Source organism: Zosterops lateralis (assembly GCF_965231275.1).
Source record: "Zosterops lateralis genome assembly, chromosome: 10".
NCBI lineage: Eukaryota > Metazoa > Chordata > Aves > Passeriformes > Zosteropidae > Zosterops > Zosterops lateralis.
Window position 1 is genome coordinate 19,808,391 of NC_139770.1, and position 21,609 is coordinate 19,829,999.

General features: G+C 44.2%; 1 protein-coding gene across 2 annotated transcripts in view; it reads left to right on the forward strand.

Annotated features, from left to right (window-relative positions):
* The first annotated feature begins 58 nt into the window (after nt 1-58).
* The window catches only part of STAG1 (STAG1 cohesin complex component), a 166,126-nt gene continuing 144,575 nt past the window's right edge, over nt 59-21,609 (forward strand). Inside the window, exon 1 of one of the 2 annotated variants that reach the window (XM_083868709.1) lies at nt 59-146. The gene's annotated coding sequence lies outside the window, so the exon portion shown is untranslated. The remainder of the gene's footprint in view (nt 147-21,609) is intronic. The other variant, XM_083868708.1, reaches the window with a different exon arrangement.

A 21,609-nucleotide genomic window follows, 5' to 3' on the forward strand; every position in this document is an offset into this window, starting at 1 on the left:
AGGATCGCGGCCCCGCTGAGCCCCGCGCGGGCCCCGCCAGCGCCGCCGCCCCGGCCCCGGCCCGCGCCCGCCGGACCCCGCGCGCCGCCGCCGCTCCCGCAGCGCTCCCGGGGCGCTCCCGGGGCGCCGCCGCGGCGCGGCCCGAGGTGAGCGCGGCGCGCGGGGAGGGAGCGCGCGGGAGGCGCCGATCCAAGATGGAGGCGCGAGGGGCGGGGGCAGCGGGGCCGGGGCCGCTCGCTCGCTCGCTCGGTCTCCGCGGCGGCCGGGCCGGGAGCGGGCGCTGCCCGTGCGAGGAGAGAGGAGAAGGGGAGGGGAGGGAAGAGGAGGCGGCGCGGGGCGGGGCGGCTCCTGCCGGAGCAACGGGTCCCCCGGGCGCGGCGCTCTTCGCCGCCATCTCATTGTCCCCGCCGGGGCTTCGCCGGGGGCGCGGGGCCGAGCCGGGCCGGCCTCCCCCGCCGCCGGGCCTGCGCCCCGCTCCGGGTGGCGGCGGCCGCGCCGGGCCCGCGGGGGCGGCGGGGGATGCTCGGGCGGAGCGGGGGTGGCGCTTCCGCCGCGCGGGGCTCGGTGGCGGCGGCCTCGGCCGGCCCCGGGCGGCGGCGGAGGAGGGAAAGTTCCGGGAGCCGGTGGGCGGCCCGACCCGCCTTTGGCCCGGCCCGGCCCACGGGAGCGCCCGGCGGCCCGAGCGCCTGGCCGCCATCCAGCGGGGCCGGGCCGGGCCGGGGGCAGCCCGGGGCCCAGACCCCCGCCCGCCGCTCCTGTTGCTCGTCCCCGGGTTCCCAGTGCGGTGCCCCCCGGCCGGCCCGGGGCCAGAGCCGTGTCACGCAGCCCTGGGGCTGCCCCGGGCTCCAAACGGGAGAAGCGGCGCTGAGCCCCGGGGGTGGCGGGACCGGGATCCGGACCCGGGGCTCCGGGAGCGGCCGAATGCGGGCAGAACCCTCCGGCCCGTGCTGGGAGCGGGGCACAGGCACAAAACCCGGCTGGGGTCCTGCGCTCTTGGGCTCAAACACAGCAAAGGCTGTGCTCGGAGCAGTGAAGGCTTCCGTGCCGGTCACTTGTACCCGGCCCGTCCCGGGAAGAGGGGGACAGCCGCACTCCGCTCTCCCCGTGTGCCTGGGGTGGAACAGGGACTGTGAGCAGTGGCTGGAAGAAAGAAAATAGTTGTAGTATCCATGGAGCAACTTAAAGGGACATGACTGCCAATACCAGTGTCAAAAAACTTAGTTTCTGGGAAGACAGTGTGAGTTTAATTAAACTGAAGTGAGCTGCTTTGTAAATATTGATTATTTCAGTTGCATTTCACACAATTTTGTAGCTGCACAGAGTTAGTTTAGTGATGGCATCTATTGTTGAGGTTGTTGAGGAATGAAAAATCTTCTCCAGGTCACGCCACCAATGCAACTGTTCTTAAACCATGTCCTGTGTTTGGTGGGATGGATGATGTTAATGTTTGGGTTCAGTAACTTTCCCATGCTGGTGAAAGAGGAGTGATGTGAGAGAAGGATCAATGCAGACCCTTTGGATCCAAAGCAGTTTGGTCTTGCCTAGTTATTTGATGCGAGTTTGCACAATATAACCCATCCACCCATGGAGGAATCACTGGGCCACAAGGCAGTGTGCAGGTTGTTTGTCAAGAGGGGTTCTGGCCGTGTGAAGAAGTTCTTCCTGTTACAGAGTTGGAAACCAGTTATTAGAAAACAGTTTTTTCTTTCTTTGTTGTTTTTTTCTTTCTGACTCAACTGTGATGACTTCTTGTTGGAAAGCCTGAGACACGTAGGGGTGCAGAGGGTTTTGAAATGACACACTAACCCATGATGCAGCAGGACCAGGGGGGCTGATTTCAGGGTTCTGATTAATCTGAGAGGATGTATTTTTTCCTGGCTGCTCAATAGAGAGTGTGCAGTTGAAATTCTGTGTTGCTGCTGCTGCTGGACACATGGATTTGCACCAGTGAGAATAGGTAGTGGGAACAAAGCTTTTTTGGAGCTGGGTGAGCAGTTAGTGCCAGTTCTGGAGGTTCAGGGCACTTCCTCCATCTACAGCCCCTGTGTCCAGAGCACTGCAGTCCACAGCCTCTGGTGCTTCCTAACAGTTTACAAAGTGCTGGAGTTGACTGGTTCACTGAGGGACACCTTTTCTGGCTGAATGTCCCCACCCAGTATATGCTGTGGCCCGAAGTTGTGAGGGTAACTGGGCCCCTGCTGCTGCAGCTGTGTCTCAGACTGGGGTCTCTGAGCTTGTCACCTCCTGTCCCTGTCCCTAGCCTGCCCTGCATCTTGTGCAGACTTGCATGTGGCTTCTTCTGCAGCTGCAGTGCACCTTTTGAGAGCTGAGAAGGTTTGTGAACAATATTATAGCTCATGTTTGGATGCATTGACAAAATTTCCTTGGTGTAGTCAGAAACTCAACAAGTGGATATTTTTCATCTGGAAGAACAAAATGTACTTTGAGTTTGTGCTGGTGACTGTGGAATCTCTTGTTTCTTTCCCTTGGTTGTAAAGACATATTCTGGTACAAGTTGGTTAAATATTGATAATTTAAATAACATTTTAGTAGGCAAGAGAGCCCACAGAAGTGTAAGGATGCAGAGAGAGAAATTATGAATTGTGATGACTTTCTAAGAAGAGTCCTTTCACTGGGATGAGAACGTGCCTTTATGGTAATACTGTGGTTTGTTTTCTGGTAACATGCACAAAAACCTCTCACACTCTGCTGAGAATTCCAGAGTATCAGATCTGTAGCCACCACAAGACATACTGAAAGAGGCAAACTCTACTGAAGTTGTGCAGGAATGTTAAAGCCAGAATTCACATGCAGCAGTGCTGAATGGGTGATTGGCCTCTCTGGGATCTCCCTGTGCTGCATCTTGGAGTTTTGGGATGAGGCTCTGGCTTCTGGTGCTCGGAGTCACACCCAGAAGGTGATGCTGAATCTGGTGCCAAGATAAGGAAGTGCCTTATCTAAATCTGCTGTATTGCCTTCAGACTTAAAACTCCAGCCCACGTATGCAAGATACTTCCTTCTTTCTTTAAAGTTCAGGGGATTTACTTGGAGTCACTCTCATTTATCAGTGGAACTCTGAAACTCCAGTTGCAGATTGTCATCTCCCACTTGCAGTGCCACTGTGTGTGCTCATTTGGCTAAAACCAAAAGGAGTAGAGTTGGTTTTTGTTCTTGGAGAAGAAAGGGAAATCCTACAAAGTTTGAGTTCATGAGCAGATAATTGTTTTGTTGTTTCTAACCAGAGTATCCAGGGATATACAGTATTGTGCTTTTCCATACTGATGTAGTTTTGTTGGTTTGGGTGTTCAATATGTGATCAGAACACAGAAACCCATTTCTTTGTTCCCTTAGAAAATCTGTGGTTTAGAGATTGTTACTAGGACCTATTGAGACTTTTCAGTCTGAAAATACACTTTCAAAAATAAGTGTTGTTTTGTGAAGGTGCACTCTGATTTTTTTTAAAGGCAGACGTCACCTTCAGCTTGCTGAAAGAGCTGAAGGGAAGGAACTGCAGAGGGAATCTTGTCCTTAGTTTTGATTTTGTAGTGACTTGCTAATTTAATTTCATTTCTGACTTGTCCTATTGAAAGTCTGACTGTAGGCAATGGTTGCAGCAGTTGTCAGCTTGTGTGTCACTGTGAGAGAATACCCAGAACTTGGGTGCTCTCCCTGTGGTTTGAAGGAACCCTGCTCCTCGCTTTGCCAGCTTTCCTTGCTTGCATCCCTGCAGGCATTTTATAGTTTGGAAAATGCTTTTTAATGATGATGGTGTGCTTGAGATAGCAGGATGCCTCGGACAGGAGATCCCTCAGTGCCCAAACAGAGTCACCTGTGTCCTGTTCTGAGCTGTAGGTATGACATGAACTTGGTAAATTTGGTAACTCTGCCTTAATTTTGGAATGTCTAGGGAGAAAATGCCTATTTATAAATGCAGGTAATTCCATATGAAGTACAAGTAGTGCAGATACAAACAAGGCCCCTGACTTTGGTAGGTGCTGGGAGCCAAAGACACCAGCACGCACTCCTGACCTGGCTCATCCTGCCCAGAGGGGAATTTGGTCTTAAAAGACACAAAAAGGTTGCACAGGGTGTGGTGGGACCGGTCTCAGCCATGGTTGTCAGCATTATTAGACATGAGAGCTTGATGTGGGAGTGTATTGTGAGCTCCAGTCACACAGTTATTAATCATTTATTTCAGAATTAGGAGCAGGAGGTGGAATTCATAAGCCTGTCCCCCTCCAGCTGAAGGGCAGGTTGTTTCAGGTGGTTCCCAAAAGTGATGTTTTACTGGAAAGCAGCATGAGGGAACACCCAGCCAACTGTGTTCCTTGCTGTGCAAGGTTTCAGCAGCAGAGATGTTATTTATTCTGTAAATAAATCCAGTGAGTTTATATTCTGTAACTCTACAAATAGCAGGCTTGTATTATATTGGCAGATTAGCTGAATGAAAACAGTGTTGACAGATTGTTCAGCTCATAGGAAAAAGATATTTCTTTGTAGAGTTACTTAGGGATTATCCTGTGTGTCAGAAATGTTGCTAAATGTCAATTATTTTTCTACAATAAAATAATAAAAATCAAAACAATTAATCTTGGATACATTTTTTACATACTAAAGCATACTGTGTGGAGGTGTTTTTTGAAACCAAAATCAAATAACAAGCTGAGTATCTGTTTGCTCTCCCCCACATGAGGGTTTCTCTCTCTCCTTTTAGGGTTAGAATCCCCAGGGACCTGGAAGGTACCAACATGTTTGTGTTTATAAGTGGAAAATGAAACTTCGTTTGGGAATGGGTAATGAATTCCACCTTAAATGCATGCTCAGTGTGCCAGTTTTGCATTGTTAATTTCTAGATCTGTTCATTAAGACCACATGAGCTGATTGCTGCCAGTGGAATTGCACAAGATGGTTGAGCTGCTCTGCCAGCCTGCCTCAGCTGAGAGGAGTCTGTGTCTCCACAGCTGTACAGCTCTCCCTTCCCTTTGTGCTGCTGCTGGCTTGACCTTCCCTGGAGCTGAATTCCCTACCTGGCAAACTCCTCTCCTTGGGAGGGAGGTGTTTCTGCTCAGTGAGTGGATCAAGTCAGGCTGTCAGAGTCAGGAGTTGATAGAGGTGATGCAAGGTCAGTGGCAGGAATACTTGTGGAGAAAAGTGCCCCTGGAGATGGGGATCCTCAGGTGGGAGGTTCAGGTTGGCTCAGCTGTGCTGGGTGTGGATGTTTAGCCTGGAGCCCATTGCTCTGTGCAGAGTTGGGGTTCTGTGGGTGACTCGTCCCTTCACTGACTGCCCCCTGCCAGCTCTGTTGTCTGCAGCCTGTGTTTGTTCTTCCCTTCCCTGGGGCTGGTCTGCCCTGCCAGGGTACCCTGGTGCCATCAGCACATTGCTGGCATTCTTTTCTAGGTGGAAGGGGGTCTCAGTCTGGCCTCCAGCTCCCATTCTCAGTGTCATTGTTTGGGTTGGAAGGGACCTTACAGATCATCTTGTTCCACACCCTTGGGGACACCTTCTTCTCCAGGCCCTTGTTCCTGTGGGACTCCCCTGGGGCCCTCCTGTGTTGTCAGAGATGAACACTTGGGTTTTTACTCTTTGTCTCCTGTCTCTTCCCAGGTAACCTGTCCATGCAGGGCCTGTTGTTGCCATGGGAGCTTAATTTCTTTAAGGGCCTTTTCTGAAAAACGTTGTTAAATGTCTTTTGGAAATTAAAGCAGGCTTTGTCAAGTACAGCCCACTGGTGTAAGGGAGGGCCTTGGGAGAAACCCTGTGGGTTTGTGGAACTTGACTTTCCTATACAAATGGAAGGTTGATTTCCCTGTCTAAATACTGTAGTTTATTCAGTTGCCTGCAGATCTATTTTCTATTTTCTAGAATGGTTTCTACTAAATTAGGCTCACTAGACTGTAACATCAGAGTGTTAGGTGAGAGAGTAAACATAACTATAAATTGTGTGCAAGAGTAAGCACTGCTTCAAGCAGTAGAATTTTATTTTGAAGGCTGTTTTTTTTCTGGTTCACTTATGTGGCTTTTTTGGTGTCTGATAGTTTTGTTTTTCCCATGTCCTTACTTTTAAGACATCACTTGTAGGAGAGGAATTAAACATCTCTCTTCTAAGAAAAGTGTATTTTTAACTATAGAGAGGTACTTATATATTTTAGGAGCTCTGTTTTAGTGAGTTCAGTGGAAACTGACCCACGTACTGATAATTATTGATAGTGGAGTTAGAGAAAAGGTCAGAGAGAAGGATATATACAGAGTCCTCACCTGTAGGCCTGTTCCTGTTGGCTACTGGGCCTAAAGAAACCCAAACAAATGGTTGCAGTGATATTGTAAAACAAATAATGTAGCACAGGGAGTGCAAATCAGCACTGCACAGCTCATCCTTGCACACAGAGCTGAGATTGGAGGGGCTGCTTGCCTGTGGCTGCTCCCAGGCTGTGCTCAGCCATCTGTAACCTTTGTGCCCTGCTTACAGAGTGCCCTGGGAATGGCAGTGAGTGGAGAGAGCTCCAGGGGTAAGGAGGAGGCTCTTTCCCAGACTTGGCCGCAGTTTCGGGGACTCTGCCCTTTGAGTCTCAGATCCTGCCTTTGTTTACTCTTCACCTCTTTTCAGTTCTGTGATCCCAGTGTTTCCCTTACGCTCTTTGATGCTTTTTCTATTTTAGCACTAGGCTGATTGTTCTGCTTATATTTACATAAATCAAACAATTCACCTGTAACGTGTCCTTTCCCATCCCTCTGAGAAGGGTCAGTGTAGCTGATCAGAAGAAATGGCATAATTTCTGTGGGTTTGTGCATCTCTTTTGCTTCCCTAGTCAGAGGAGTGATTTTTAATTTTATTTTTCTAAATATCTTTTGTTTTTGTAAGCTCCATTTGCAACAGTTTTCTCTGACAAATAAGATGGAGCTGAAATTTAATTCCTGTTTCAAAATGGTCTAGGGAAGTTTTGAATACCAGTTATTGTGCTGTTGTACAAGATACTGGACATGCTCAGAACGTGGAGAGATGTGTTTTGATATTGAACTGTTCTGCTCAGTTTTCTTCCTAAAAGGAACCAGAGAAGCTGCTTGTTTTTGATATGCAAAGGAAAGGTTTTACACACTCAAGTTCATGTTGGTGGAACTATGAAGCACCAGCATCAAGGACAGAAGGCACTGGTGTGGGGACTTATGTAAATTCTATTGCCCGACCAGGAATTTCTTGTCTTGGAGGCAAATGTTTGTGAATGCCAGAGCCATTAGAGCTGTGGGGACAAACCTTTTCCAGTGGTGTGCCTTACTTTTCTGATTTCTCATTGCTGGGTCTTGGTTCAGAGCTGTTGGTGTCCTGGTGGAAAGTGAGAAGGAAAGACAAGGACTAAGAGATAAGGCTGAGGGATAAGAATCAAGGGAAGCAAAGTGTCACATTTGAGTGGTGGAGGGAGGAATTGTCACTTGTAGCTGCCATTATTTCCTGGACGTTTTGTTTCCCCAAGGCAAATGTACTGTTACAAAACTGCTAAGACTTGAATGTATATCCTTTTCTAAACTTTCAGAATGTTTTCTTGGCGATCTCTATCCTTAAGGATTGCCAGGCCTTTTGCAAGAGTGTGCCATTCATCAGCATCATCCACAGCACTCGTGCGGGACTTGGAGCCCCTGTGCAGGGACAGGGGGTACCCACCAGCATTTTCTGCTGTAAATTCTGAGCTATTGGCAGGGCATATCACTGAAGGAGTTTTATTGTGAAATAACGCAGCTGAGAATAACCTTTCACATCTCCCTCGCCCATAAATTTTTGGCAGTCAGCTCCTTTGTTGTCTGTCCCTCAGACAACTTCCTTGACCTGAAGTCAGGCTTTGGTAACACCCACCTCCAGGGCTGAGCTATTGTGTCTGCCTCTGTCCTGAAGGGCACGCGTTGCTGCCCTTTGTAACCCGTGCCTGCATTCAGGCTGGTGTCAAAAGATAATGACTTTGTGTGGCACTGGTCACAAAAAGCTTTCAGCGTGTGGGACAGTCAGCTCTGATTTGTAGTTCCCCAGTTGTGATCTCTTCACCCACAGGCCTGGTAAGTGACAAGCAGCAGCAGTGTGAGGTGTCACAGAGTGTCACAGAGTGCCAGTGCAGTTATTCATGCTGCTGGAATGCTGAGCCTGTCTGCAGGTTCACTGCTGCTGGCAGATGTGAGCCTGACACAGGGAAGAGCTTGTGGAACTAAGCTATGATGGAACAATTACATAATTAAAGAGCAAGGGAATGTACAAAAACAGTGACTTCCAGCTCTTCAGAGCTCATGATGAGCTCTCTCTGCACCAAATGAGGTGCCAGGGGTGAGGGGAACAGGCTATTCTGGCCCATGGTGGGGGTAGCTGGTAGAGAATGTGTTGTTGTGCAAAGTGACTGCAGCTCCTGCACCTCCTCAAGTAGCTTGTTTTATACACACAGAGAAGAAAGAGGTGTCCTCTTTAGTCTCTGCTCAGGCTATTGCTGGTGTTGGTGGCATGCCAGGCTCTTGGAGGGAAGACCCAAGAGCAGCACGAGCGGGAACTGTCCTGCTCTTCCTGCAGCTCCTGCATCTGATGTTCCAGTCACAGCTCCCTGAAATGGGGCCTCAGTTGGGAAGACAAAAAGCTGTGGAGAAGGAAGGGAAGAACATGCTGGTAAAAGGCTAGAAATGATTTTAATATCATCTTACATTCACCACACTTGCCTATTAATAGCCAACAAAGAACAAAAATTTAATACACAGGGCAGCCTCATTTGTATTATTTTTCCTTAGCTGTAAGCTCAGGCAGTTTGGGACTTGGTTGCTGGGATTTTTTTTAATCCTCAAGGGGAATGTTGGTTTTCCCATTGTTATAGATGGCTCAGATGAGCACGCCTGTGGTTGAGATGGGTATTGTTAGGCAGTTACTCCCATCTTGTTTCAAATAACACATGCCTCTGACAAATCAACTGTCTGAACTGGAAATTCCTGTGTTAAGTTTTTAGCTGCAGAGTGGTTATTTTTGTGGTGTTCCAACAAAACTTATTCAAATTGATTTTTGAATATGAAATTAAGGTGGGGTGGTTTTCTATTTGTTTGTTTGTTGGTTGGGTTTTTTTTGGTTTTTAGGTGTGGTAAATATATTTTTTCCTTAGGACTTCAGTGGGAAATTCCTGCTGAGTTTTCATGCTTTAGGGTAAAGGCCTGTGGCTTTAATGAGATTGTTTCTTAATTGTTAAAAAAAATCCACATTGATAGTCTTATAATTGTCTGCAAAGTAGTAGGTGGTAGCTTGGTTGGCTCGGATATCTCTTTATTGCAGATTTTGTAGTTGTGCAGATTTTGCAGAGGAGCAGGTTGCTTGTGCCACAGGGAGAGTAACCTTTACTGCATCCTTCCAGCTCTGGGAAGGACAGGAGTTTGACAGACATTAGTCTGCTACTTGTGAACAGAAGCCACTCCTGAACACCAGACTGTGTGAGGCATAACTCCTCAGGTTTGGAAACCAGGCTTGGATTTTTTTTGTCTCTTGCCATAAAGTTACCAAAAGGTGGATCTTGTCAGTCGAGTGTCTTTTGTGCTGTATCCTTGTTTCCTCCAAAGCAGGCAAGTCACCCAGGGCTCAGATAAGGAACAAATGTTTTTCCTAACTTTGTTTAGGAGAGAACATTTATTTTGGATGAAATCTCCCAGAGGAGCTTGAGCAGACACAGGATGGGAAGATCAGTAAACCCAGCAGGACATAACAATGTCGTGTGCTTGGGCAGTTGAGAATGTCATAGTGGAATATGAAATAAGGGAGCAACGTCTTGTGCTTTTAACCTGGCCAGGAGCTGCCTGGTGGTGTTGAGATCAGAGCTGTTGGTGCTCAGAGTGCACCTGAGGGTGCACCTACAGAGTGTCAGAGTTTGGCTGTGATCCCAGGTGGAAGGTTCCTGTCTTGGGGGCTCTTTGGTCACTCTGTCCTGTGGGTGTCCATGCTCTCACCATTGGAACCCAGTGGCTCTAATACCATCCCCTCCCCTTAATTTTAAATGTCCTCATCATATGTGGTGAGAAAAATTGACACCACCCTGCCCCCATCATGTTCTTTCCCTTGGAATATTTTTTTCCTTACCCTGCAGTTGATAAGAATTTTCCTGTATTGCTAGCAGAGATTTAACCTTGCAGTATGATTTCTTGAGGACCACTACCAAAAATGTTGCAGTGGTTAATAGTTTCCTGTAATACCTGCTCTGCAGTCCTCTACCCCTGGCTCTCAAGCAGAAGTGTTCTGTTATTTAGTCCTATAATTATTTTCCTTTAAGAACAGTAGTTCACTTTTGAAAAACTGCAAAGTATTTATCACTTATATGTCTCCATCCTCTAACTGGAATGTGCTGTGTTGTGAGAATGGATGCTAGAAAGACTTTAACTGTTGTGGTTTTATTTAATGAAGCAATAGTATTGGAGTGTCTTTTTCTCTAATTATTTTATTTGAATTTTTTCCACTGATTTTTTTTTTGTGCATTGCTGGAATCTCGAGGGTCACAACTCTTTAAGTCCAAAAGCGTCTTGCTTTTACAGCCATCAGGGGATATTAAAACTGTAAACCTTCATCCAGTCTTGTGTTTTACTGGAACAATGGACTTGTACTAGGATGGTTATTTATTTACTTTTACTTTTGTGGCTCTTCCTGGGCTTTCTTTGTTCCTGGAAGAATATAGAACAAAAAAAAAAAAAAAAAAACAAAAAAAAAAAACAATGGAGAGAGAGCTTGAGTTACCCCTTTTTCTGTTTTGAGGTGCAACAATTTACAATATTCTTGGCAGCTGCTTGTCTAATCTCTTAGTTGTTGGAAATTTCACTGCATTTCCTACGCAGCTTATTCCACTGCTGTATATTCTTACTGACTGTTTTTTTCCAAACTGACACATTTTGCAGTTAACTTTTAGGTTTTATTTCGTCACAGTGAACTATTTCTGGTTTACTTCAGTGTCCATGAGCTGTCTTTTTTTTTTTTTTTTTCTCCTTGAACTCTAACACAGACTGTGTCTTTGAGTTTCTCAGTGTTTCCTCCTACCTCTGGTTTTCTTGTCCTCTGAACCACCTTACTGCTTTATAGACTCTCTCCTGTCAGTTCATATCTTGAAGCCTCGTCCCCCAAACTGGGCACTCTGTTCTGGTGCTGATGATTTAGTGGTGCAAGGTGGATTGTTCTTCATTTATTTATCTGTTGTGACAAGCTCTTCACAAGAATCCCTTGCTCTTCCCTCATCCTTTTGCATGGTATTCATGGAAGGCTTTGCAGGCCATGCCAGGGATTGAGAGTCTGCCTTAGCCTGTGCTTGGCTGTCTGGAGTCACTCTGGGTTTCTGTCACCAAGAGGCACGGCCACCCTTGTCACAAAGGATGGAACCCGCTAATGGGGGCAGCCACTGTCACTGGGGAAACAAATGTGTATTGGGCAGCTTCCCCTGTGTGCTTAGCACGGGCTGCAGCACAAACACAGCCCCAGTCCTTGCCTGAGATGGCACCAGAGAGGAGCCCGGGCTCTCCCCTGCCCCTGGTGAGGAGTGTGAGGCCGCTGCTGGCTGGTGCTGCTGCAGTTGTCTGTGCTGCCATTCCATTAGCTGCAGTCTTCAATATTCATGAAGAGCACTGAAGAAAGAGGCTGCCTTGTTTGTTCAGCATCAAGCTGTTGGAAGCATACATGGAACGTTGGTTTCTCCATGTCCTTTGATGTCAAATGCTGCTTTTTTGTTATTGTAAAATGGCACAAGTCTTCATGATGACTTTGACAATAAGAAAAGAAGGCTTGGCTTGGGTGGTGTGGTTTTTTTTTTTTTTTTTTTTTTTTTTTGTGGTATAATAGCAGCTGTAAGAGAAAACTCTGGGAAAGAAAATTAAAAGATGCTAAAAGCAAAGAAGGGATGCATTTAATGTGAATGCAATCTGTGTGTTTCACAGACTTGCCCTAAAATTCTCCTCAGAAACAGCTGGCTTCCAGCATGGACAGCATTTGCAGCTTTTGTGTTTTCCAAACTGTAGGTGCATTTTTGTACCAAGCAGGGATGTTTTGAGCTTTGAAACCAGTCTTTTAGTTATGACATCATTAGCAACATTTATTTATTGTCTGTTTGAACCCTGGATTCCCTTATATCACAGTATTTGTTTCCTATCAGTTCATAATCTTCAGGGAATAGCTTCAGACAGATCTGCTTTGGTGCTCTACTGTTTTAAGTGCATGATGATTTGAAACTTCATTTTACTCCTTGTTTGCTTATTTTGAAACTGCCTTTTGCTGTGTTTTATAAGCTAATTTATTGTGGGACTATACTGGTAGAGGTGAGATGAAAATTAAACATTGATTAATTTAAAAATAAATAAATGGAACTAGGTTGTACTTTCTAGGCTTTACTGATTTTTGTTCACTTAGTAGCTTTATATTGATTAACATACCTAAACTTTTTTTTTTAATGCTTTTTTTGTCATCAGTTAGTGTTTTCCCACCTTTTTTTTTTCAGTGACAGGCTCACCTTTGCCACTCTCCTGTCACCCCTGGCTGTCTGCTTTGACTGAGGAGCATCTATCCCCTTGGCCACCGTCGCTGGGTCCTTGCAGAGCACTTTGGCTCCTGCCTGGATTACAAGTCGTGGCGTGGCAGGGCTGGAGATTATTCCAGGCCGTGCCCCAGGGAGGGGACAAGTGCTCCATGCAGGTGTGGGGTAGACCAGGGCAGTGTGTGTGTCACTGAGATAAACCAGGGCAGTGTGTGTCTGTCACTGAGCAGTGACAGTGCCAGTCTGCCTTTGCCAGCTCGTCAGCAGCCGCTGTGTTTGTACGGGTGTTTTGGAAACACACCAAGGGAATCTGACAGCTTTTAGTAGCTGTTTTGTCAGCAGATGAACTTTGAGGAGTAGAAGAATGCAGGGGACAGTGACTGAACAGCCCTCCTTTGGTGCCAATGCCCTCAGTGTGCAGTTGTAGGTCGTGGCAGTGCTGCTGCCCTGCCGAGGGGTGTTGGCAGAGGCGTGTGGGAAGACAGGGATCTTCTTCTGTGGAGTTTGTGCTGTGATGGATGGGAATTGGGATACTGAGGGTTGGGAGGGAGAAGCAATTGATGTTTTGGTTCTGTACTGCTGTGGCTCCCAGCCTGATGGAGCATGCTTTGGTGTGTGGTTGGGCATTTTACTGGGTGGGGCAGCACAGAGTACAGCAGGAAATGAGTGACTGCTCAAGGAACCTGGCTAGTTCTCTGGGAATATGGCTTTATTCCCTGTCACTGCAGCTGGGAGACCACCAGCACTTTATTCTTCAGTGTACCTCCCAGGGAAGCTCGTCTCCGTGATTACATCACTTACCTTACCAATATATCTCCCTTTTTAATAGACTAGGAAGAGCCTTGCCATCAATCTTGCTAATTCTTTCTCTTCCTCTCTCTTCTAATAGCCCTCAAAAATCCAAGGGAAAAAAGTCAACTGCTCTCGGATCTCTTGAGAGTTTGGCACTGTGTGTGTATAAGGAGTTTGTGCTTTGAGTGTTTAAATCAAAATCCTTTTAGTCTTAGGATGTTTTTCTCTCTGGTTTCATCCAGGTAGTGCACAGTTCTGCCAGTCTCTTCTGCTGTGTTTTCTGTAGACTGCAATATTTTTAAGAATCCTTCCCTTGATCAAGCTCCAAAACTGTTTTCCTGCCCCTCTTCTTCACAGTGGCTGTATTTAAGTTCTTGGTTAACAGACTCAAGAGTGTAGTGTTAAAACAAGAAAAAGTTTGTGCTGTTTTATCACAACCTTGTAACTCTTTCTTATCTGAAATTAAAGTAAGAAATTTTTAAAAAATAAACACTATAACGGACCAAAACAACAGCCACTGGGAAGGGGAAGCTACACAACTAAATATGGGGTATAACAAAGCAGAATTTCTTGCTTCTCACAGCCAAGAACTGGATGGTTGGGTGTCAGGAGCAGGAATCTCATCAGCTACCTGACAGTGGTTTGTTCCTAAGATCATCTTTGCTTAGGAACTTGTAGACATTAAAGATTGATTTTCCCCTGTAACTTGGGACTGTGCTCAGAAACAGGTGACAGACTTCAAGCATTCATTTCAATCTTACCTTGCTCCTGTAATGTCAGTTGTTGACTTAAGGAAAGTGTCTTATGTTTGCAAATCAGTATTTAACTACTGTGCTAATTGTTTTCTCTTCCATTTCCCTGTAATGGGGTTTAATTTTATCCAAGTCTTCTTCAGTCTGGGAGTTTGCAGGCAGATTAGAAATTAAATTGTACAGTAGAGAACAAGCAATAATAAATACCCTTTTAAATGTTAATGTGAAAATAATAAAAAGAATTGTAAAGCCTCTCCTGTTAAAAATGATACATTGAAATGTGTTCTGGGTACCATTTTTGTAGTGAATTGAAATCTCACTATGTTTTCTTTAGTCTTCCTTTGGCAATTAATCTCATAACCCATTCTCCCAGATCGTTCTTCTGGTGTTTTAGTAAGGTCAGCAGCTACTCTAAATGACAATCTTTTTTCAAATGTGGCTGCCAAATTGCGTTTTCATGTCAGATAAATCTCTTCTGTCTGCAAAGAACACATGGACACTCCTGTTACAGACACATTAGCTATTCCATCTCTGCTCACAGTGTTCTTGTATCAGTGCTCCCTCCTTTGAGGAATGATTGAAAACTTGTGGAAGAGGTTTTTGTGCCCATTGGCAAGGAGCTCATCAAACTTTTTATAGCTTAAAAGACAAAATTTTCTCAGCATTGCCCTAAGAATTGTGGAGAGATGTTTTTAGCTTCAATGTGGGAAATTTTGCTGAAACTAATAACTGTCTTATTTTGCATTCTGTTAACATGCCCAGTATCTCTGGAACTGCAAGATGGCTGTATTGACTGCAGTTAATATGTGAATAAAACATACAATAAAACACAATATTCTTTATAATATATATACAGTATATACAATGAATAAAACATGAAAGTGTTAAAGAGTTCCCTGAATTCTGACTGCAATTGTTTAAGATTTGGTAGTGCTCAGGGCTGGGTTTCACTGGTGCTGTAGGTTCAGAGGGCTGGCACTGAAACAGGCTGGTCTTAAAAAGTTCAGTACCCACAGGTTCTATCAGGTGTGATGTTCAGTCTCTGCTCAGGTGCTGCTCTGTCTACCAGGTCACATCTTTCTTATAGTTTGGGTTTTGAATGGTACCTACAGAACCTACAGAAATAAGAAGTTGGGGACAGGATTTGACTTCACTTTTTTTTTTTTTTTTTTTTTTTAATGGAAGAATATAAGAGGAAAAACCCACAGACATGAAAACCTCAAATACATTAAAGGGTGGAGTTTTTGCTCCACATACTGCTTGGGAATTACCTGTGAATTCTCTGGGAATTCTATATTCAGGACTTTCTGTACTTAGGAAGGATGTGTGATTTTCAGCATGTATGTTTTAGGACACCTGCTCTAAGTGAAGTCCAAGTTTCAGCCTCAGGTAAGGCAGGTGCCTTCCATGGCAAATAATTCCCTGTGTTCCTGCAAAAGAGGAATAAGCCTAAAAGCATTAGTTTAAAAAGGTAGTCAGTTCCCTTTCCTCTCCTTGGCAGTATTAAGACCAGAGCATTTTTGATAAAGAAATGTAAAAATCGGTGCTGGGAATTGCACTAGAGTTGCATGGCTTTTGGAGCTCCTGTTCCTCCTGTGTTTCCTCTTCCAGCCAGGTGTGGAAGGCCAGTTACCAATCCTGCAGGGATGTGCTCCCTCCCAGCTGCCTGTGGGCCTGGGATACACTGATGATGTGTTTTGCTGTAGATTTTACAAATGCATGTTAGAGCAGCATATCCTGCTTGAAAGCCATTATTTAGAAAGCTGAGTGTGACAGGGACAGGAGAACATGGTAATCACAGCAGCACAGGCCAGGCTGAGGTAAAGAATGAGAGGTGGGATTGCTCTTTTCTCTTGGTCATGGGCTGGAAATCGATTAGTGTTGGACTTGAAATATGTAATTAATGATGAAAAGAGCCGCTGGCAATTTGGAGTGTATTGAACATGAGCTGTGTAATGAGGTAGGGAGGTAAGCTCAACCTCTTTAAATGTGAGAACCTGTCATATCTGTAATATTAAATATCTGTCATAGTATTAGAAACCTGAAATGTTAGAGTACTCAGTAATTTATAGTATTTAGTGTTAAAAATCAGAATGAGCTAATTATAGGTATTAAAATGGCTGCAATAAAATTTGGACATTGAAAGTTTGTAGAAGCTCTAAGCAGTAATTAAGGATGCTATTTTAGTATATAAAATTTATTAAAGTTGAGCAAAGAAAAATCCTCATGCAGGTCACAAGGGAAAGTGTATAAAGAAAAATCTGCTTTTAAATTCTTATTGTTTCTTACTGAATTTATTTGAATAACTAAGAAATAGGAAACTAGACTATCCTCTTCTCATACATAGTAGAATTTGAGATATTCCCATGTCCTTACTAAAACTGGAGAAGATGGTCCTTTGCATGTTTATCTACTTTTATACTTCAGTTGATAGGGGATTAGAGACTAAGGTTGTGAATTTTTTGTCTACTCTGTATTTTCTGAGATTTTTCTATTTTAGAGCTTCTGAAATCACAGTTGAAATAAAAGCTATACTTTCATGCCTAATCAAGCAGCTTCCTCATTTTTAGTTGGTGAAATATTTTGGCACCGTTTTCTCAATCTGACCATGCTGGGTTACTACTGCTGGGATAATGGCAGCTCCCTGAAGAAAAGGAGGAAAGCTCTGCTTTCAGCTGCCTCTGGATGACCCTTTTGCTGCTGGAACCTCCTCATGGAGCAGTCAGACAAAATCCAGGCAAATTCCCTATCAACCTGCAGGCCTTTGGGTCAGCTCCAACAGTAGCCAAGAATCTCCTGGGAAATGGGAGAAAGTCCTTTGGCAAGAAGTTACAAACTCTCACCAATTTCTTCAGAAGCTCAGCAGAGGCTTAATGGATTATCTGAATATTGAGTTGTCACCTGGAATGGCACTTTTCCAAAAGAGATTTACATGACCTGTGTTCTTGAGCCTTCCACCCTCTCCCCTTCCAGACAGGTAATGGTACACCAGTGACACTGAGATAAGTACATTGGTCAGACTGAGTCAGATTAAGTAAATAGAATGGGCTCTTTCAGTTTGCCACCAACTTGTTTTTTAACAGCTCACTGGGGATAATCAGGATTACCAAGATGTGCCCCTTGCTGCTAAAATTCTGGTGGTGTTTCTTTAGCACATGCTTTTGCCATTCATAGTGTGGGCCATGGCAGGTTTGAAGGTTCAGGCTAAATCCTTTGGGATGGGAGACATGCAGAGCTCACTTTTAAACTATGTTTATTGATGAGTAATCTTTGTTCATTGATATCTGTGTTTGTCGATGAGTAATTTTGATTAGCACCAGCATCATTGACTCCTAATGAACATTATTGCCTTTCTCTAGGAATACAGGAGGATTTGTATTGAATTCTAGCTGGTTTAGGCTCTGTGCTTCCCCTAAATGGAGTTTGAGCATGTCCAGTCACTCTTTTTGAAGCCCAGAATAGAATTACTATCTTGTGTGTTGCTGAACAAATAATTCTGGGAACACTTTCATTTGCTCTTTTGGTCCAAGTTTTACACTCACTGCATTTTCCTTGAGAAGTATTTCTGAAAAGTATTTAGTTGGCTTTTCCTCAAGTCAGAAAATGTTCTTGTTACATCTAGCTGTTCAGGTGGATGGATATTACCATGACCCCTGCACTGATTTCTCCATGAAATATTGTCAGGGCTCTGAGAGGACTCCTTTTGAACACTGTTAATTATGTGCCCTTTAGCACTTCTCTTAGCAGGACCCTGATCAATACAGGACTTCATAATTTCTCAGGTTCAGCTCAGATTTAGAGAGGATGTCAGTATTAATGTGTTCAAATTATTCTCTGGAAGAGATCATGCTGTTAGTTCATTCAGCAGACAAAATCAACTTGACCTGGACCAGGAAGCTGCCTCTTATCCTAAACCCTTATCATAATTTACTAAACCCTCTTCATTGATGTTGCCTGTTCATACTACTGCTTTTCCTATTATCAGAGAAATCAGGAACAGCTTCCTCTTCTCTGAGATTATGGTATGGTTTCTCAGAAGCCTCATATCAGTACAAGTTTTTTTGCTTGTATCACCTCCTTTCCCTAATTCTTGAGCCTTTCTTTCCCCCGTTGAAAAATAAATAAGTAAAAAGACCAGCAACTCAGAAGGGCGAAATGCTGAGCATTATATCCTGTGCTACTAAAGCTTTGGATTAAGAGTTTTTTAATTGCTGAATTCTGGAAGATTTTTGAAACAAACCTTTGAATGCATATTAGTTTGGAAACAGAGAAATCAATCCTTTAAAACAGTTCTGCAGTACACATTTAATTATCTGTGTTTATTCCAAATGCTTTTAAGGTAGAAAAGAAGCTTAGAGATTCTTGGCAAATACATGCTACTTGGATAGAAACCCAAGAATTTTAACAGCTGTTTTCTGGAGAATGTCTTGGCTTTTCTTGTTCTTCATGATTTATATCTATATGGGCAGTTTGATGTCACCTTTTGCTGATTTGTAGTTTATAATTTGGTTCTCTAAAGCAGTGTGGCTTTGCAAATGTTGGAGTCACTCCTGTCACTGCCAGGACAGTGGGACAGAGGAGGAGACAAGGGAAAGAAGCTCGGGGTACTTTAATATTGCTAATTTTTGGTCTTTTTAATAGGGTTCAGATTTTTTATGGTTTGACATAACATGTTATTTAAATGCATTAGAAGGATTGAGTTGCTGCGTGTCTCTTAGGAGCACAGCCACTAACTTCAAATAAATTTGGAGGGAGTGAGAGGGGTCCAAAAGACAAATTCCTGCAGTTTTTGTGAAGGTAGATAACTGGCCAAAGTTACTCTCTTAACATCTCTATCCCATCCTTCTTCTACACCCTCAGCAGGATTTCAATTGTTGTTAGATTTTAGGGAATCCACACAGAGTTACAGAACAGTTATCCATGGAGAACCAAGCTTCATTGTTTCCACAGCTTGTGGAACTGCTGGAAAAGACAAACAGAAGGGAAGAGTAAGTGTGCAGCAGTCTCAGTTGGCCAAACCCGACAGAGAGCTTTTATCAGTGTATCAGCATGGCAACTTCTGATTCTGTGGTCCCTCAAAATAGAAATTATGTTCTGGTTCTGGAAGAAAATCTTCATCACGGTTTAAACTGGAGCAATGACATTCCCAGGAAAGGCAGCAGGAGGGACATAAAAATGTGTTGTACCTTCTCAGAAATCCCCACAAAGCAGCTAATCAGGTTTAGGATCTCATTTGATGGCTCATGATATGTTCTTGCAAATTCATTATTTTTAAAGTAGGATTGTGCCTGACTCTTCCAAAGACACATAATCCATTTACTGCAGTGACAGACAGAGGTCTGTGTACCAATCACTGTTCCTGTTCTCGGGTCAGGAGGTGGTTCCACCGCTGCTTTTACACTCCTGGTTCCCCTGGTTGGTGGAGAGTCAGGGCTTGGTGCACTCAGCCTCTTACCCTTGGGTAGCAGAATAGGAGTACACATTGATCATAACAGAGAATGTGGTTTTATTATACTTTATGCATATTGCATAAATTGTCATGGATTAGTATTTTACTTCTAATTAAAGAAGCAGTTTATTTGTATTAATTACTTTTTGAAATTTGACGGCTGGTTGAGAGCAATGATTCATTTACTGGGGAAAAATTCAGCTCATTTGAGGTTTCAGGTTAAATCTGACACCTTCAGATCTAACTCTTCAGTGCAAACTGAGCTTTATGCAGTGCTGATGGCAAATGGGAAATTACTTCTAGTTAACTAATAAATATAACCATTGACAGTTTAAAAACAGAAAGAAAACCCAACCTTTAAATAAAAGGAAATTTTGGTGAGACCTACAACCTTATTAGATGTGTCTTTTAAGAATTAAAATGTGGGAATTGTCTTAATGACAAACAGATTATTGGAAAAAAGCCACTGATTTTTCATGTTAGTGCTAATGTATTAATTTAGTAAGAAATTGTTATGTTCATGCAGTCCTGATAGCAAAGCTGCCAGGAATGTGTCCTTTTGACTTCCGTCTGAAGAAAAAATGAAAGCCTAAGGACAATATGAATTTTCAGTGATTAGTGTCACAGTTTCAATGTTTAATTACAATGGCAAATTATGCAGAAAGGGACAGTGGGATTTTGTAAAGCATCTTGTTTATGTGAAGGCCAGGGCTGTATCTCCTCCTAACAGTGAGACAGCAGCAGTGTACAGGATAACATGTAAAAGGTACATCACTGGGATCAAAAGAACCCTAGAAATGATGGACCTAAAGGTCTGGTACTCAGCAAATTATTTGTGGGAGGGTGTTCTGGGAGGTGGGTAAGAAAACAGTTCAACAGTGAACTCAGGACTCACTGTAGGCTGCTGCTTCAGAACTCACGGAAGGCACATCCAGCTTCCCTCCATCCTTCTGTCCTTGTTTGCCACACTTTGTGCCCTTGCCAACATAGTCTGCAGCACTTAATGTTTCAAAGGACTGTATTCTAAAATTGTGAATGTTTTATTTTTTCTACTGGAAATGTTTCTTAGAAGAGGAGGCCCGGGAAAAGATACAAAGTGTCTGAGCCCCAAGTCGAGAAGTGGTTAGAGGGGGTTTGCTGGTACACCTGACTCTGGTGACAGGAACATAAAGGGGGGCTCCAGAACCAGGGAGGGTTGAGACAAGACAGGATGGAACCTTCATTTGGATCTGTGGAGGAAAGGAACAGAGAGGGAAGGTGGTCCCTGGCAGGGAGGTGTCCCAGCTCTGGCTGATTCTGCAGTCCTTGAGCCACAGTCATGGAAAGAGGAGGAGAGGAAACTGCTGGAGTTTGTCTGCATGGTCAGGGTTCTCACACTGGGTCTGTGGGAGAGTCCAGCCTCCTGACAATGCAAAGGAGAAGCTGGAAAACTGTTTCTGGCATGGCATGACTGTGTGGATGGAGAGGTGGGGATGGCTGTGGCATTCCAGCTGCTGAGAGGCCTCTGCTCTGTGAACTTCACCTGGTCCCTCGAGATACCAGGGTGGATGTCAAGACAGGCAGGGATTTTGTCCTGAGTAAAGGGAAAGGTCCAGAGGGGAGAGGTAAATTTGGAAAGACATGAGAGCAACTGTAGTACTGAAAGTAGGTGGTAGTGAAAGCTGATCTGCACTGTTCACTGTCAGAGGGGTTTGTCAGGTTTTGAATAAAAAAGGATCCCCATATACCTATAATATTGGGGAATGAAAAGTGTCACCTATAAAGATAATACTGATGCAAAATCTAATGTGTGTAAACACAAGCGGTTGGGAAGATAGGGATTTTGGGAGTGTTCTGGGGAGTTCTATGGCTACACAAATGCATTTGTCTTGTGACTCTGCTTTTGACCTCCATAAAATTTTAGGTCTTTACAGGTCTTTCTTCTGCCCTGTGTGGTGTTTTTATTATTGTAGATGTGCTTAAAAAAATTAGCCAGAAAATGGCACCACTTTTTAATAACTTTGAAGATTAGAGTATCTTGCTGTCCTCAATTATTTAATGGTTTAATTCATGAAACTGTGATGAGCCAAATTCTGGATTAAAAAAAAAAAAAAAAAAAAAAAAAAAAAAAAAA